Here is a 14,384-nt window from a genome sequence, read left to right as displayed (position 1 = left end):
TGCTCTCTGGGGACCTCCAGGCCAAGATGAGCCTTATGTCCCAGCCATCCGTGGAGAGAAGACATGCAGACAATTGACTAGAAAGTAGAATAAGTTCAGGGGCAGATAATATTAGCCGTGTTCTCAGAGCTTGAGCAGGTTGGTGCTGTTGTGGGGCAGAGGTGGCTTGGGAGTGCGAGGGTCTCTGGAGACCCTGTTGGATAAACAAAGCGGCAATCTAGGACCTGGTAGGCTTCCAGGAACTGGGACGGGAGGTCATAATAGCACTTGTAGCAGCAGCCGACACTTACCATGGCTTACTGTGAACCAGGCATTGTTATAAGCACCTTTAATCCTTCTAACAACTGCATGAGGTTTGGAATCTAACTCCCTACTTGCCTTGCATCGCAGCTTCCTCACTTGCTAGCTGTGCAGCCTTGGGGAACTTATTTAGTCTCTCTGTGCCCCTGTGTCCTTGGTTGTAACCAGGGATGACAACAGTGCTTTCCTCATAGGGTTTTGTGAGAATTAAATGCATGGATATTGGTAAAGCACTTAGAAGAATGGCTGATACATAAGAACTGCTCAATACGTGTTTGGTGTTATTTGTTATTGAGGCAAGTGATGTTATTATCACATTCACTTTGCAGATGAGGAAACTGGGATAGACAGGTTAAGTGGCTTGCCCAAGGTGGTCCAGCCAGGATTTGAACCCATGCAGCTGGTCTTCAGAGGTCATGCTCTTAACCATACGTTCCATGACCTCACTGGAGGGGAAGATGACTCAAGTCTGGGAGTTCTCCCAGGGAGGCCAGGAGAGGCAGTGGGATCACCAGCCTGGCTCTGGAAGGGGCCAGGAAGGAAGAGACCAGATAAGTAAGGTCATCCGAGGTACCTGCTGGAGGGATTTGAAATAGAAACTTCAGGAGTCTGGATGCTATTTCTTTAGAAGAGTACAGGGGGAGGGAGGAGATTGACTTTTCAAGACAATATTTGGCTGGGAAGGGGACTTATCTCAAGGCAGTGGATTTGACCCAATGTTAGCCATTTCAGTGGATTGGGAAGAATAGCAGAAGCTGGTCAGCTTGGAGCCTCTTTTCCCCATGGCTACCTTGGACTCAGGCCCTCCCACTCTAAAAGGTGTGTGAGTGATTCTACGTGGTTTTTGCAACTATGAGTGCTCCACATACAGTACAAATCCCTTGCTCTCCAGATCCTGATTGTGGTCCCAGAAATCAAGAAATCTTGTCAAGACCCAGCTTCCCTGTTTCTTGCTGCACCAAGAAAACCGGGACCTCTGCATTGCCCAACTCCAGAGGAAATTCATATCCATTTGACAATTTGTTTTGTTTTTGTTTTGTTTTTTGTTTTTTTGAGACAGAGTCTCACTCTGTCACCCAGGCTGGAGTGCAGTGGCATGATCTCAGCTCACTGCAAGCTCCGTCTCCTGGGTTGATGCCATTCTCCTACCTAACCCTCCCGAGTAGCTGGGACTATAGGCGCCCACCACCACGCCCGGCTATTTTGTGTGTGTGTGTTTTTAGTAGAGACGGGGTTTCACTGTGTTAGCCAGGATGGTCTCGACCTCCTGACCTCACGATCCACCTGCCTCAGCCTCCCAAAGTGCCAGGATTACAGGCGTGAACCACTGTACCCGACCCATTTGCCAATTTTTTATAAAGCACTTACTGTGTTCCAGTTGCTATTCTAGAAGCTTGGGATACGTTTGTGGACAAAATAGGCAAAGACTTCTGCACTTGTGGGCCCTTTATGATGTAGACTAGAGCTGTGCAGTGTACAACCTGTGCAGCTGTACATGATCTACATGGTGGCCCTGGAGAAGCCCCAGCTCTGGAATATGTCTCCCACCCTAAAGAGCAGGAGCAGAGCTTTGGCCTCATGACACTCCTGGGACTATAATTAGCGACAGCAGTCTGTGGGCCACCCCCCTTTGCCCTGAGTGCTTGAATAGATGAGGAAGGTGATAAACTTTCCCCTGTAGTTTTCCTAGAGAATTACCCCCTATACCCAATACCTACCTGTCCTGGACTTGGCAGCCTCTTAGCAGATTTTTAGAGACTCCACTCTCCAACCTGCAGTGATCTGCTTCAGCTCCTCCTAGGAAATCCCAACCCCTTGTTTAGTTCTCCATGTGTCTATGAGCCATGGAAAGGTTCTGGGAAAATGGACACTTAAGGAGAGGTGGCCTGGTTGACAGGAATCTCTCCAGCTCAGACTGCTCCATACAACTTTAGAGGTTGTTATCCAGGGAGCTGTGGAGCAGTTACAAATTTCAGCCGTGGGAGGCGGAACTATTTGCTAAACTTCCCCCACTGCTGCTCCCTACTTCTCTGGCCAATCCAGGTAAGCCTCACCTCCAGTGCAGCTCTGAAGATCTGGCCCCTCAGATCTTTGCCCCATGCCTGGGCAAAGATTGGCCAGCCCTCCTTATAACTCTGAACTATGGTCTCCCTGGGAAGGCCCAGGGCAGACAGAGAGCCTGCAGAGGGGGGCTTTATCTCAAGAAGTGCTGGCTCCATGCCAGTCTCGGCCAAGGCTGAAGTCTCCCTCCAGCACTACTGAATGGGCAGAAACTGGAACACACCATCCCATGCCCCCCCAAACCCCTTTGTAAGAGGATTAGGGTCCCCTGGTGAGAGACTTCCCTCCCCACTATAAGGCTGCGGGCAGGCTTACACAGAAGGAGCTCTGGAGGGAGGCAGTTGAAGAGAGTGAGGTGACACGGACACAATAGCCAGAGAGATTAAGTGCTGAGAATTACCCCAGCCACAATATTCATCCTTTAAAAGGGCGGAAGGAATAAAAAACCTGCCTTCCTGGGTGGTGGGAGTCCCAGGCTTCAGAGGGAGCTGAAGATAATCAAAGGTCAGGACATAGGAAGGGTCAGCAAGTGTGGAGTCATCCACGTCAGACCAGATGAGCTCAGGGAGGAGGGGAGAGCGGAGAAATGCTCAGTTGTCCCTTCTCTCAAGAAAATCCTTCCAGGAGAAGGAAATGAGAGTGTCCTGCAGTATGAATGACTGAGGTCAGATAAATAAGAGAACTTCCTGGCAGGAGGAAAGCTCAGCCCCAGTGGAAGTAGAAGTGGAAGGAGAGCAGCCTGAGGTTCATATAAACACTGGCACAGTCCAGGGGCAAAAGCTGACCTCATGAGCTCACAGCATCCTTCCTGCTGAAGAATCTGAGGTTGCATGCAGGCAGGAGGGAGCACAGAGGTGGCAAGCCCTTTGTGATGACATCAGGCCCTGTGAAAGGCAACGTTCTCATCATGGCATTGGAACTCCCACCTATCACACCAATGAAAACTCTTAACATTTGCAGAGCAATTTTTATATGCCAAGTAATTGCCAGTGATTATTCTATTAAAATTCATTGAAATATGAGTCCATGGCATTCCTCTGTTAGGTTTAATGCCTCATTCAAAAACCTAACAAAACTCTAATAAAGCACAGAAGTGCCAACTGAGAAAATGAGTGCAGCTACAAAATGGGAATATCTTTCTCTCTAGGGTAGTAAGAGGGCCGGGTTTCTTTAAACCATCTGTCCCAGCTGGTTCAGACTAAGATGGGTAAAAGCTTCTCCTTACCTTTGCAGTTGCCTTTACTTTTTTAGAGTCAAGAATCTCTTTAAGAATTTGACTGATATTACAATATATCCCTCCAGATAAATGGACATATTCACAGTATTTGGCTTATGTTTGATGGCTGGTACTGAGGACCCCAGAATCCAGTCTGTGAACATAGATTAAGAAGTTCTGTTCTAGGGTAATGATGTCACCACTGTCTTGACAAGGTCACCACAGGTTTGGGCCTTGTGCTTTTCCTCATCAAGTTTTTGGGTTTGTGTGGCCCACAGTGAATTAAGAGGATTTATTACAGAGTAAGATTATCTCCAAGGTCCCTCTTAGTGTTGTGATTAAAACAACAAATTTTTCATGGACAGGTCAAATTAAACTCTAGATTTGCCCATCCCGAAGGACACATGCTCACACAAGGAGTTTGCTTGTCCCCATCCAACACATGGGCACAGCCATAGGTACACACCCTACCCTCTCCTTCCTTTGCCCGCCTGGAGTTCTCCCTCACAGGCCTGCAGTTGCCATGACAACTGATCTGGGTGGGTCATGGTCTAAGGGCGATGTACCTGGGTGGTGCAGAGCTCTGCTGAGGCCCAGTGTGCAATATCCACCCCAGTGGTGTGTATGGGACAGTTGCCATGGCAACATACAGGAAAAGCACATGTGGGAAACATCTGGACTTCTTATCCTGGGCTCTTTATTAGCCTGAGGAGCACAGGGATCTGATTTTAAATGAGTACGGTTTCAGACAGAGTACCCTAGATTAGGTGTTCTTCTGCCTTTCCCTACTAGAAGCCCCTGAGCAGAGGGAGCAGAGATTCTCTAGCTCCTTCCCCCACCCAATTTCTTAGATGACCAGCTGTATATATTCTCTTAAGGCCACATAGCAAATCAAGAAGACAACCCAGCACCCCCAAGACTTGAGCTTAGGGAAGTCCTCAGAAGATCCTGACTTGTTGGGACTGTCAGGTCCACTAAAAGTGGACCAGGACCCCAGGACACAGGTCATGGTGCTGAGCTATGAAGCGACTGGTGTTGCTACAGACCACCAGCTCTGTCTGAAGGATTCTCCTCTGCCACATTCTCACTCCCAGGATTCTGTGGGGCAGTCTTAATGTGACTGCAGTCCTAGACTCATGCAGACTTCAGGTGCAGCAGCTGTCTGGGTTACAGGAGCTCCTCAGCAGGACAGGCAGGAGAGTCAGGGCCCTCCTTCCCATTCTTCACTCCCCCTTCTAATACCCAGTCCCCCTTTCTCTGCCAGGATCCCAGACTTTCCTGCTGTTGGGTTCTATATGTCTTGGAATCACATGCGGTTATTATATTAAGCAAGTCTCTAGAAATAGCTGCATTGTAATAGCATGAAGTTACGGGAAGATGTGGAACACACACAAACCTATATTCAAATTCTGATTCCACCAGCAGCCTGCTGTGTGGTCTTGGGCAAGTGTATGTCTCTGTAAAATGAAGATAATGATAGCCCCTGCTTCAAAGGTTTTTATGAAATGATGAACATTACATGTCTAAGAGGGTCCCTGGCAATAGGAGGTGCTTAGTAACTGTAAGATCCCCTGTCCTTCAGTTCAGCAAGCATCAGTGAGCCCTTACTAACTAACCTATGTAGGGCACTTACAATTCAGCTGGCAGAAGAGGATATCTCCCTGGGATATAAGTAGGCAGAATGTGGGTACCCAGCCCCTGACTATAATCAGTGGGTAGGAAAGGCAGAGCAGTGTGCGATGGGGTAGTCGGAGAAGGCCTCCTGGAGGAGGTGGCTCTGAAGCTGGGGTTGAGGGGAGAATTGGACTTGAATTCATGTAAGAGAAGGCATTCAGGAAAAGGGCAGAGCAAAGCAAAGGTGAAAGGGTGGGGTCAGGCGTGGAGCAGGGGCATTTAGAGGAAAGCATTAGAGGGCAAGGTTGTCAGCAGGTGAAGCCAGAGTGGGGAAGGGCTTGAGTACTGTGTGTTGGCCAGCACTGGCCTCTAAGGCAGCCAGATAGCAGAGGCCAGGGGATTGTCCTTCCCTGGGATAGTGAGGTCATCAGGTCAGAGATATGCTTCTCTGCAGGAGATCATGGAGTTCTGGCTTTAAAAGAAGGAAGGTCTCAATGCTTGGAGATCTGGACCCCACTCCCCAAGGAGAGCAAGGAGAAACCCCGTGCCTTGTTGTGCACTGCCAGGGCTCCTCTGCTGAGAAACCAGTCACGAGAAATAGAAGTCCCGTGTTCTAGCCTGGGGGCCAGGACACTTGGGAGAAGCCAACAGCCCAGCCCTGAGTCAGACCTCCCTAGCCCCTGACTTTCTAGCTGAGAAACCCTTGGCTGAAGGAGGGGCCAGTTTTTTGGATTCCAGCCCCTATCCTCCCCTCCCACGTCTGGAACAGGCCCTCCCAGGAGCCTTCAACCAGTTTCCACTCCCTCCAGGGTTACACAGCCCCGAGAACCCTGCCTCTGAAGGGAGAGCCTGTGCCCCGTCCCTGTCCCAGCTTCGGGGGCCCAGCCTCCAGCTGGGGACATGGGCTTCAGGCTCTGGTCTTGTTTACTTGTGTGACTAGAGGTGACTTGTTTTCCTTCTAAGGGACCTCATTTCTGCCCCGGTCCTTTCACACGGCAGGCAGGCTCATCCCTGCTCTACCCTTGCCCTGTTGGTGTAGAAATTTGTGTCCAGGCAGCTGTGAGCTCCAAGGAATGTGAGTTGTAGCTTAGAATTTCTCGGCATTTCCACCCTTCTGGAAGCTCCCCCGAGACGGTTGAGCTAGAGGGCAGACCGAGGCCCATGACCTCTGGCTCCACTCCCAGCCTCTAGTTTTCTCTGCCTCATTTTCCCCAATAGACAGGAAGACAATAAATCTCTCTCTGGAGCCCACACACCTGATCTGTAGCCCAGAGGAAAAATCCCCAACCACTGAACTTAGGGAGTCTTCTGGGGCCAGAGAGGGTGAGCCGGGGACCTACAGTGTCCACAGAAATATCTCAACTACCAATGCCCTGGAGAAGCAAAGGCAGTGGCTGGGCTAATGGACCAATCTAGGAAGGCTTCCTGGATGAGGTCCTGGAGGTGTGAGCCACTCAGAGCATCCATATTGTACCACTGTGTCTAGTGTCTCCTTTTTTTTCAGCAAGTGGGAGTGGGGGATGGGGCTGAAGTCCCAGCTGGGATTACTGCCTGGGCTGTGAGGATACTTTGCCCACTTTTCCCCCTGTCTCCCAGAGGTGTGGTGAAACTATCCCCATGCCTCTGGACAGAGCAGAGATTTAGGGGCAGAAGAGGGTCTCAGCCCTGAATGCCCCAAAGTCATTCCTCTGAAGAACTGGAGCTTCCTTCAAAGGAGCAAGGCAAGGGTCCACTGGCCTACTCGGGCCCAGGGCTTCAGGGAAGGGAGAAAAGATGCTGCTGGGCCACCATCCCAGAAGCTTGGCGTCCATTCCACACACCAGCTGCACTGTGTCTTGCCACGGGGTATTAAGAGGTCACTGCTGTTTACAATTCCCCACACATCTGTTCCGAGTCACGCATTCATTCATTTAATCAATCGTCATTCACCAAATATTTTTGAGAGCCCACTATGTGCACAGAGCTGGGATGGGTTTTGAGAAAAAGTTCAACCGAAGATGAATCCCTGGGAAACACCAATGGGTGAATGACAAATGACAGCCCTGAACATTAGGAAATGATTAAAGTGGCTGCAGTGAACTGCGTGGGGAGAGTCAGGGAAGGCGGCCTAGAGGAGGCGGATTTGGCCTCAAGAGGGGCCAGGGAGAAGAGAGGACTCTAATGCTACCTCCAAAACCAGCTCCTCCTGAAGCCTTCCCATTTTGCTTGATGGCGACTCCAATCTTAGAGTTGTGCAGGCCCAAATCCTTGGGGGACATTCTTGGTTCCTCTCTTTCCCACACACCCACATTTGGCCAATAGCAAATTCTAACAGCTTCAAAATATATGCAGAGCCTGACCACTTCTCACTACCACCACAGTCACCACCCAGTTCCAAGCCACCATCATCTCTCAGTTGGGTGACTGCAACTGCTTCTGCCCTTGAGCCCAGCAATTTGCTCCCCAAACAGCAGCCAAAGTGGCCTTTTCAAGAGGGAGGCCAGGTCACGTCACTCTCTGCTCCCAGCCTACCAAGGCTCCCATCTCACTGGGAGTAAAGTTTTGGGTTGCTTAAGAAGTCCCATGTTTTGGGTGCTCAAAAATTCCCTGCTGATAGCTGGAAAGACATGAGGGAATGACAAGGTGGAGAAAAGGACAAAAAGAAGTGGGGAGCAATGGCTAGAGGGCTTTCCACAAAGGCGGGGTGTTGGCATCTGCTAGGGAGGTGATGAGGAGACCTCATGGTAGGCATCTAAGCAGAGAAAACGTATAGAAAATGCTTGTCACTCAGCTGGGCAGTGACAACTCCATGCTGGTCCAGAGTGAGTGGGCTAGGCTTGAGGAGCCATGTGGCTGGGTTCCTTGCCCTTGCTCTCCAGATCCTGACTATGGTCCCAGAAATCAAGAAAAACCTCCCCAGCTCTGCCCTTAACCCTGGAGGAAGCCAAGTATGGGCTCATGTGCCCCCTTCTCCCTCCCGCAGATCTCCCCTTCTCCCAAGGTCTCCTTCCTTCCTTCCTTCCTTCCTTCCCTCTTTCTTTCCTTCCTTCCTTCCTTCCCTCCCTCCTTTCTTTCTTTCTCTCTTTCTTTTTCTTCCCTTCCTTCCTTCCTTTCTCTCTCTCTTTCTCTTTTTCTCTTTCTTCCTTTCCTTCTCTCTTTTTCTTTCTCTTCCTTCCTCCTTCCTTCCCTTCCTTCTCTTCCTTCCCTTCCCTTCCTTCCCTTTTCTTTCTTTCTTTCCTTCCTTCCTTCCTCCCTCCCTCCTTCCCTCCCTCTCTTTCTTTCTTCCCTTCCTTCTCTCTCTTTCTTTCTTCCCTTCCTTCTCTCCCATACTTCCTTCCCTCTCTTCCTTCCTTCCTTCTTTCTTTCTTTCTTTCTTCCCTTTCTCTCTCTCTCTTTCTCTCTTTCTTTTCTTTCTTTTTGAGATGTAGTCTTGGTCTGTTGCCCAGGCTGGAGTGCAGTGGCGCGATCTCGGCTCATTGCAGGCTCCACCTCCCGGATTCACACCATTCTCCTGCCTCAGCCTCCCAAGTAGCTGGGATTACAGGCGCCCGCCACCACGCCCGGCTAATTTTTTGTGTTTGTTTGTTTGTTTTCAGTAGAGACGGGGTTTCACTGTGTTAGCCAGGATGGTCTCAATCTCCTGACCTTGTGATCCGCCTGCCTCAGCCTCCCAAAGTGCTGGGATTACAGGTGTGAGCCACCACGCCCAGCCTCTCTCTTTCTTTTTTTCTTTCTTAATTTCTTTCTTTCTTTCTTCCCTTCTTTCCTTCCTCTCTCTCCCTTTCTTCCCTTTCTTCCCTTCCTTCTCTCTTTCTTCCTTCCTTCCTCCTTCCTTCCCTTCTTTCTCTTCCTTCCCTTCCCTTCCTTCCCTTCTTTCTCTTTCCTTCCTTCCTTCCTCCCTCCTTCCTTCCCTCCTTCTTTCTTTCTTCCCTTCCTTCTCTCTTTCTTTCTTCCCTTCTTTCTCTCTCTCTTCTTTCTTTCTCTTTCTTTCTTTCTCTCTCTCTCTCTTTCTTTCTCCTCTCCCTTCCCTTCCCTTCCCTTCCCTCCTTCCTTCTTTCTCTTTTTTTCTTTTTTTTTGAGACAGGGTCTCACTCTGTGGCACAGTAGTGCAATCTCAGCTCACCACAACCTCCGCCTCCCAGGCTTAAGTGATTCTCCTCCCAAGTAGCTGGAATTACAGGCACGTGCCACTATCACCCAGCTAATTTTTGTATTTTTAATAGGGACGGGGTTCCACCATGTTGGCCAGGCTAGTCTCGAACTCCCGACCTCAAATGATCCACCCACCTCAGCCTCCCAAAGCACTGGGATTACAGGCGTGAGCCACCACACCAGGCCCCAAGGTCACCTTTCAAGGTCAATGAGCTGGGGACAGCCTGGCCTACCTTCCCACCCTCTCCTCTCTTTGGCTCTCCCTAACCCCCAGTTCTCCTAACACAGTCCCAACTGACAGATTCCCCAGACCCCCCACAGACACCTGGGTTACATCCGTTTCTAATCCCAGGGGTGTGAGAATGTGAAATCACACAGCATGCGTCTCCTTGGCTGTATGCCTACATCTTCATTCCTCAAATTGCTTTAAGTTATCTGTCAACAGAAATCACTCATCCTATCGCCATTCCAGAAACTACCAATGACTTTGGAAAGAGAGGATTGGGGTGATGAGCTGGTCTTTGGGGCACTGGGGATTGGGGACTTTCATGTTCCAAACCAGCCTCTTTCTGCACCTCTCCTTTAGAAACTTGGTTACTGACATCACCAGCACCCACTGCCTGCCCAGACAGGCCTCTCCCTCATCACATAACCTCTTCATTGACCATTGATGGTAGGATCTCTCTTCAGAGGACAATTTGAAGCCTGTCATTCTAGAGAAGGGGTAAATGGCCGAGTGGGAGGGGCTCAGGGCTGGGTTTGGAGATAATGTGACAGGGCAGGTCCTTCTCTTTTTAGGAATCACTCGAGGAACCATTCTGCACATACTGGTTTTATCGACTGATGCTGGAATGGCTGTTGCCACGGCAGCAGAGTGCTGCCACTGCATTAGAGGATAGTGGGAAACTCATGGGATGTGAAAAGAATCAAAAAAGAGCCAGATAGAGGGAGAGGTCACATTAGGGAGTGTCAGAAACTTCCTGGATGCCAAGATGGCCATTTAAAGGGACCACCACCTGGCCATAGCAAGACCCTTTAAAGAATGACAGTGCACAGAGACTGGCACTCAAGGGGATTGGCACTGAATTAACCCATGAGATGTGCATAGAAGGTGTCTTCCATTTTATAAACTGACAGGTGACATTTCATGCAGGATGGAGTGTGGAGCACTAAGTTTAGATGGTAGGGAGGAGGCTTCTCTTATTGACAACACTTCTTTCTCTTCTCAAAAGAAGCAGAATTTCAGGAGCCGTTTATTGAAGGAAGGGAAAGGACTTGGGATTTGGGGAATAGGATATCCCATGAGAGCATGAGACAAGGTACACAGGAACAAAGAGGAATAAAGACAGGGGGAAGGGACCAGGCCAAAACACCAGATCAAATGGGAGAGCAAGATAACCAGGAAGGAAGGAAGGAAGATCTGGCCCTGGGGAGGGGGCATAAGGTGACAAGCAAATGCAAGTGGACAGAGCAACAAGTGGAATCGTGTTTCCTAGCAGTACTAAAGAATTTAAGAGCCCATTACTGGGTATATACCCAAAGGATTATAAATCATGCTGCTATAGAGACACATGCACACATATGTTTATAGTGGCACTATTCACAGTAGCAAAGACTTGGAACCAACCCAAATGTCCAACGATAGACTGGATTAAGAAAATGTGGCACATATACACCATGGAATACTATGCAGCCATAAAAAATGATGAGTTCATGTCCTTTGTAGGGACATGGATGAAACTGGAAACCATCATTCTCAGCAAACTATCGCAAGGATAAAAAACCAAACACTGCGTGTTCTCACTCATAGGTGGGAATTGAACAATGAGAACACATGGACACAGGAAGGGGAACATCACACACCGGGGACTGTTGTGGGGTGGGGGGAGGGGGGAGGGATAGCATTAGGAGATATACCTAATGCTAAATGACAAGTTAATGGGTGCAGCACACCAACATGGCACATTATACATATGTAACAAACCTGCACCCTAAAACTTAAAGTATAATAAAATAAAAGAAAAGAATTTGAGAGGGACTAACCTACAGACATGGGTGTCAGAGATGAGGGACCAAATTAAACCACGGAAGAGGGCACCAGGTTTTGCTCACAGCAGAATACACTGGGTGGAATGTGTCACATTGAAAATATACACAGTGAAAATAAGCTTTCTCAGCCAGGATGGTAGCCAGTGAATTTCCCTTTGTCTGCTAAGGAGAAGATGAATTTACATGCAGAAAGGATATAGAGACAGCAAGTAAGAACAACTGTAACCTAGTAAGTCAGAGAATAGGTGTTGTCGGATTCTCAAATTGCTGTTTTTAGGAAAGGTGTGGTTCTCATGTGATTGAATTAGGGACATCTTGTGTAAATTAGAGAATGACCAATGAGTAAGGATGAGGACTGTAGAAGTGATGGCTTGTCACTTCATTACAAGTACCCTGAAGGATGGGGTAGGAAGAGCATGGTCATGCTTACTCAAAGATTTGGCACCAAAGGTGGGGCTTGATTCCTTGCTTGAGCTGGGACCTCATGTTTGGACATAAGCATGGGTACTTCGTGTGTGCCCAGAAAAGAAAGTCCCATGATTGGCCTCATCCTTTGGGCACTCTCTGTGCCTTGGCCAAATTCTGGCATGATACCACTCACATTCCTTTAACCAGTTCTTCACTGCTTGTCATTTCCTATCTGGAACCACGAACCCTGGTTCCACCCCTGAGTTTCCTAATGCTAGACATAAGCCTCTGAAGCCAATCTGCATTGTGCATTGCAGATGGTACAGAATCCTCTTGTAAACCTTTGTACCAACTCCTGTCCTCCACTCCTCTTGTTATTCTTATAATTGGAATATATACACCCATGTCTGTCTACCTGAGATGAATGTGTTGATGTGTGTGACATTGCACTTTTCACAAGGACAGGATTATTATTTTCCCAAGTCTTGTAGTGTCTACCTTGTATTCCCTGCCAGACAGGAAATACAAGAGTCCAGAGTTCCTCAAGGACAGAATCGCCACCTTTTTCTGTGTCTCCAAGACAGCCAAGAGTCCATGCTTCTTACCAAACACTTCTCTGCTCGAGAACTCTATATTCTCAGTGCCACTTATCCTTTCTGCTATGATCCCTGTCATGGCAGATTTTATGGCATCTCAATCTGGAAGGCAGAGAGTCCTGAGATAACACCAGAACCCAAGAGTCATGCAGGGTACAGACCCAGCGTACAGTGCTCAGGCCTCCAAATCCATTTAACCAACAGAGTTGCAACACCTGCTCCATGCAAGGTGCTGAGTGACACAGTTCTACACCTGGAGAGATCCTGCGCTGGCGGGGGAGACAGACAGAGACACAAATACATTTCACACCAGGCAGCAGGTGATGATTAGTGTTAGGAGAGCGTGTGAACCATGAGACTCACACACAGAGTTCTTCAGATTATAGGAGAAAGGGAGGAAAGGAGCTAGAGAGATGGAGGTTGGGTTTGGGGTAGGGAGATAATCTGATGGTTAGACATTCTGGCAAAAAGTTCTTAGGGCTTTATAATCCCTAGAGTGTGGCTCCATCTGGGCCTAACCCTCCTGGAGCAAGCTTCGCTTTCAGAGAATTCCCTTCCACTTTCTCCTAAGAGCCTTTTGCTCAGGCAACCTGGCCGTGACTTGGGAGGCCATTCAAGGATGGGCAGTGTCCCCTCTACTGAGGTACAGTCCTAGGCAAACTCCATCTGGCTCTTGTTCTCCCTCCACCTCATCCCTGTCCCCTGGGTCCAGTTAGGAGGAAAGGAAGAAGGGCTTGGGAAACATCTTTTAAAAGCACTCTGCTGCTCTGCTTAACTCTGGCAGGCAGGGGACCCAGTGCAAAGCCTCCTCTTGATTCCCTAGGTTTGACACAGGCCTTTACAGTTCCAAAGCCCTTCTACCTGTGAAGCTGGTATTATAACCACTACAAAAGAAAACAGAACCAGAGGGGTTCAATGACTTTGACAAGGTCATGTTGTTAATTGGAACAGAAACCCAGTCTCCTGATCTCAAGAGTTACTCCTTCCCCTACAAAGCCCTCAGCCCCCTCTCCAGTCAACCCTAGGCCCCTTCTCTCCAAGCCACCCGTGTCCTACCCCCATCCCCTACCTCCTGGGCTCAGGAGGGCAACCTTGGGCCTCAGAGACTGAAGTAGGGTGGGACTGGGAGTTTCCTGGGGGAAAACCAAAGACGGTTTGGGGTTGGGGAGGGGAACGAGCACCCTGGATACCATTCCTCCACCCCTCTCCCGACATCTCTCTCAGGCCCACGGGCCCACTTTCCCTCCCGCATTCTGAGCCGCCCTCCCTCCGTCTCTTTTACCTGCACCTCCACACCTCCTCAACAGATCTTTATCCTGGACACGGCAGGGGGTCACCCGTGCCCTCCGAGAATCCAAGAACCCGCCCCGCTTCTACGCGGAAAGCTGGGAGAAAAACTGGTCCGATCCTTTATCTCCCCCCTAACCCCCACTCATTCGCCCCTGGAGCTCCGCTCGCAGATACCTCCCCCTCCCGAGCCAGAAATAGACACACTATCTCTCCCCCACCTCCCTCCCCGTGCGCACACTCGCTCCCCTCCTCCTGTTTGCTCCCCGCCTTCCCCTTCCCTCCTTCCTCTGCTCGGAGCTGCAGCCTGCAGCCTCGACTCGGGCTGACTGGCTGGCTGAGTGCGGCCGGGGCGCTGCCGGGCAGTGCAGTGTCCACGGGACTGACAGGCAGGCAGGCCGCGGGCTGGGATCCGGACACCAAAGCACCGCTGGGCGCCGGAGGAGCCGCGGGGCTTCCATCCTTCCTTTGACTGATTTTTAAATTTTAATTTGTATTTTCCCCGCCGCCCCGCCCCTTTTCCTCCGACCCCGCCCTATCGCTCTCCGGCTTCCCTGCTCTTTCCTTTTTCCTGGCTTCCTTCCTCGCGTTTCTTTCCCCTGCGCCCTCGGCTTGCCTCCCTCCTTCCTCCCTCGCTCCCTCCCCCTTCCTCTCCCCTTCTTCCTCGGTTTCTTCCGTCCTCTCTCTCCCCCTCCTCCTCCCCCGCCTCCTCCTCCTGCGCT

General features: G+C 49.9%; 1 protein-coding gene across 14 annotated transcripts in view; it reads left to right on the top strand.

Annotated features, from left to right (window-relative positions):
* Nucleotides 1-14,384, top strand: part of NAV1 (neuron navigator 1) — a 286,405-nt gene that overhangs the window by 94,987 nt on the left and 177,034 nt on the right. The gene's annotated exons all lie outside the window — the stretch shown is intronic.

The sequence above is a fragment of the Pongo pygmaeus genome, chromosome 1 (genome assembly GCF_028885625.2).
Source record: "Pongo pygmaeus isolate AG05252 chromosome 1, NHGRI_mPonPyg2-v2.0_pri, whole genome shotgun sequence".
NCBI classification, from domain to species: Eukaryota; Metazoa; Chordata; class Mammalia; order Primates; family Hominidae; genus Pongo; species Pongo pygmaeus.
This window is presented reverse-complemented; position numbering and strand designations above follow the sequence as displayed.